The sequence below is a fragment of the Macrobrachium nipponense genome, chromosome 6 (assembly GCF_015104395.2).
Source record: "Macrobrachium nipponense isolate FS-2020 chromosome 6, ASM1510439v2, whole genome shotgun sequence".
NCBI classification, from domain to species: domain Eukaryota; kingdom Metazoa; phylum Arthropoda; class Malacostraca; order Decapoda; family Palaemonidae; genus Macrobrachium; species Macrobrachium nipponense.
The window spans coordinates 32,132,181-32,136,383 of record NC_061108.1 but is presented as its reverse complement, the minus strand read 5'-3'; the positions used below and the strand labels follow the sequence as shown (position 1 = coordinate 32,136,383).

General features: G+C 37.1%; 1 long non-coding RNA gene across 1 annotated transcript in view; it reads right to left on the bottom strand.

The window, feature by feature from the left end:
* LOC135216731 (uncharacterized) overlaps positions 1-3,430 on the bottom strand; it is a 3,847-nt gene extending 417 nt beyond the window's left edge. Inside the window, exons 1-3 of the long non-coding RNA XR_010314903.1 lie at positions 3,305-3,430; positions 1,216-1,377; positions 1-696 (exon numbers count right to left, since the gene is read on the bottom strand). The exon at positions 1-696 is cut by the window's left edge and continues 417 nt beyond it. This is a non-coding gene — a long non-coding RNA (uncharacterized LOC135216731). The remainder of the gene's footprint in view (positions 697-1,215; positions 1,378-3,304) is intronic.
* Between the last annotated feature and the right edge of the window lie 773 nt (positions 3,431-4,203).

Below are 4,203 nucleotides of genomic sequence, written 5' to 3'. Positions count from 1 at the left end.
TATATCCTGCAAGAATACAATCTCTAGAGAAACCATGATAATATTTCACACTGAATACTTTCTACACTCACATTAATCAGGTCTGTTGTTGCTGAAGGTAAAAAACTGTTGAAGGCTGCTGAAACCTATGGTTTCTTCACACTCCATCTAGTAGCGACTGGCTTTATTCCAAGCTACCCCTACCCCTACCCCTAGCATCGAGGAAGGACCCCATGGATGCCCCAAACATCAATATCATGACAGCCTCCAACGCCAGGTGGCTTTTCTGAAAATCTGTTGTGTGTGTGTGTTCACTATCCTTTCACTTCCACAAATCTCCACTTATCACAGTTCTCGTCCAAGTATAGGTTTGGGTCCTCCGATACGTTTGTGTTGTGTCATTCCCACTGCTCAAAGGAGATATTTTACTTTAGTTTTTCTACATTATTTAGCACAATTTCCAGTCACTTATCTTTAAATAGATTTCTCCTGGGTACTGATATTCTTAGATAATTTCCACTAGGAATTTGAAAAGGCTCTTGTTTTTGATAAGTTCTATAAAAATCTTATCATCTCCTCGCGTCGTCTTCGAGTTTTTTTTTAATCATTAACTAAGTCTCCATTCTTTGTTTTTCTTGTTATTTCCACCTTGTAGCAGTTTCCTATCAGAAAACTCAACGAGTGGGTAGCCATCTTGCACCAGGTGCTGTAATGAACCTGCAAAGATAAATAGCTGTAGACATTTATTTACAAGATTAAGTTATTATATTGTAGACACTACCCTTAACAGCCTGATCGAGATAGTTTACCTACACACATTCAGACCTCATTCAGTACAGCTACACAATTGGTGAACGACTGAAACTGGGACTATTACAAGTACAGATTAATGTTACCGGTGATATGAATAACAGCAATTAGTTAATGCAACTTGATTCTACACAAGGAAAACAGCCTGAGGGGTTATTTGCAAGAGCTATGTTCAGTGCAATAATTTCGGTAAAGTCATGACAGATGGGAAGATGGTCAGAAAGTTAAAATATTTATGTTCAGATATCGATCTTACGTACTGATAAATCCCAGAGTTGCTTATAGTGAATTTTTATTTTGTAAGGAGATTAAACCATATGACATGTTTACTGTTATTATTAAAATAAATTTTACCAGGCCACTGGTTTTGTTTTTACTTATATAATTTTTCCAACTTTTTGTCAGCTACAAAACTCGTAAACTTACCAGTTTATAATGTCAGGCTAATCCACCTTTCTACCACGACACTCTTCGTTGTGAGGGGTAAAATATTCCTTACAGATGGTTCCTTGTTCCTTATAGATGGTTCCACTGGCCTTATGCCAGCCCAGGCTCTTATCCTCGGGCTGGATGCCCGAGAGCAGGAGCCTGATTCGATACATCTTTATAACGTCAATTCGATACACAAAAGAAGCGTTTCGATACAAACGAGGTGTGCCGATGCAAAGGCAACACCACCTAACTTGAAATAGAACGAGCAAGGAAGCCGTTTCAAATTGAGACTACCTATCTTACTGCTACTACAATTACTGCTAATTTGATTCCTTCTAATACCCACAATATTTTTTTTACTGGAAATTATATTCGCGTTACAATTCGTTATTCGTTAAACACACACATACAAGCTTTAAATAAAGGTTTTTGCCACGAAGGTAAAAAATGAAAAGCGAGATAGCCAAGCACTTTCGGTCTAGTTCGACCCTTTACTCAGGCATAACTGATCTTACAAGGGAAAAACATAGTCAAGGTAGGCTTAATATCCAAACTGACACTTCAACATTAGCAATAAGGTCGATTTCACTCTACAGAAACGAGGAAACGCCTGAGGGCAGCCGCACCTTGGAGGATACACACGACGACTCACCCTGAAAACAATACATTTTGAAAAAAAAGGAGGCATATACAACTTATTATCCAGAAATTTAGAAAAATGTTCCCAAAAAAATTTATTAATGAAAAGACGAGAAAAAAAAGTATAAATATATCGAGCAAGAGAGAAGGGGAGGGCAGGAGCGATTATCGAGCAAGAGAGAGAGATTCGAGCCAAGAGAAGAGAGGGAGAGAGAGACGAGAGATAGAGAGAGAGAGAGAGAGAGAGGAGAGAGAGAAGAAATAATAACTATATACATGTGGGACTAATTTATTAGTAGTTCATTTATTTTAAGGTCCTTCATAAACATTTTACAAATATACAGGTCCAAATGGTACATTCCCGGACTAAGAATTAGGTTGTTTTTGCATAATTGCTGATTCCAGTAAATTTCTTGAAACATAATCATTAGATCTAGCAATTACAGAGGTATCACCCCAATTAATACAATGAGATTTTTCACTCAGATTGATAAACAGTGCATTTGAAGTCTGGGCTGTTCTAACTGAATACATATGCTGCTTAATACGTACACACAAATTTTTACTTGACTGACCAACGTAAAACGATGTGCAATCCTTACAAGGAACTTTGTAAATGATGTTGTTATTTATTACGGGACTGTTCTTAATTAGCATATATCTAATGGTATTGTTATAAGAGAACACTACATTAACATTAAACGATTTAAATGTTGATTTTATGGTTTCAAATCCACAAAAGTAAGGTAAGCTAAGTGCATTTTAGGCATTTCTTTTTCGTTAATAGCAACACTATAAAACTTTTTGTGAGCTTTTTGATAACATAAATCAATTAAATGAGGTCGGTAGCAGAGATCGTTTCCTATCTTTTTTATGTATTCTATTTCTTGGTCAAGATATTGTGCTTGGCTATCTCGCTTTTCATTTTTTCCTTCGTGGCAAAAACCTTTATTTATACATAGCATCACGTTTTATATACTTCGTGATCAAGTTATTCACATACAAGCTTTGTATTTCGAAGGGCTAAACTGAAGTATACGTAATTCGTATATCGACAACTTACTTAACTTGACCATTTGGCTATTCTAGGACTTGTGCTTAACAACAGCTTAAATTCACGCGTTGATTACGGGAAAGTGATCTTGCTAATCGACTTGGCAAATGTATGTGATTCCAAATTCCAAACATGAATGACACATAAATAAGCTATTTCAAAAGAACATGAATAATGGGCTTCTGGCTGTTCAAGACGAACTTAAATGGAAATTAAAAGAAAAAAAAACGAACGTCTTAATTAAGCTTCCAGGAATTAAGATTAAAGTTATAATTGAAATGTCGATTTAAATTAGTCTTGAAAGCACAGGAATAAGAAGACGCCCCATGGAGCCAGTTATTGAAAGTGTCCAGTTATCAAAAATGTTAATTTTTCTTCGATTTTACCTACATGACTTTCAAAGTCCGCCCGATGCATCGAAAGCACTTTAGAGCCTGTATCGAACTGTCTTTTACTGATGTACCGAAGTGACTATAGAACCGACGCGTTTGTACCAGGCCTTGAAGCCGTCTTGTCTGAAACGAAAATGGGTCCACATTAATTACTTACTATAGGAAAGTTCTTCGATACAAATAATTCGGGGTGATTGTCTTTAGTTGCAAGGACATAAAACTAATAATTTCTTAGGATATATTATAACTGAGGTGAAAATGGAAATGACTAATAGTAATCTCCTATATCTCGTTCAAGAATTGAGGTGTTATCAGTTAAGTTTAAACTCTAAATGACAATGTAATAATAAATTTAGGCCAAAGCCCAAGTAAGTGCTAGGACCTATGATGACAGCATTAAGAGCTGGAAGGTATATTCAGCGTGAAAATTGATAAAATATCTAACACGGGGAAAAACCTCGCAGTTGCACTATGAAACAATGCTACGTTAAGAGTTGCGGAAAGTAAGATGGAAGAGAGAATTTGAACGGAGGTTCAGTAAAAGGAATGGATGGGGTTGCAGCTACTGGTCGAAGGAACACTGCAAAGAACAACATTGTTACTTTTTAGTAAAAGGCTATAACTACGGAAACTGCTGTCTTGCAGGCGGACTTTTTAGTCAAAGGTTTGGCCCACTGCCAATAACTGTGGAAACTGCTGTCTTGCAGGTGGACTTTTTAGACAAAGGCTAGGCCTACTGCCAATAACTGTGGAAACTGCTGCCTTGCAGGTGGACTTTTTAGCCAAAGGCTAGGCCCACTGCCATTAACTGTGGAAACTGCAGCCTTGCAAGTGGACTTTTTAGTCAAAGTCTAGGCCCACTGCCAATAACTGTGGAAACTGCTGCCTTGCAGGTGG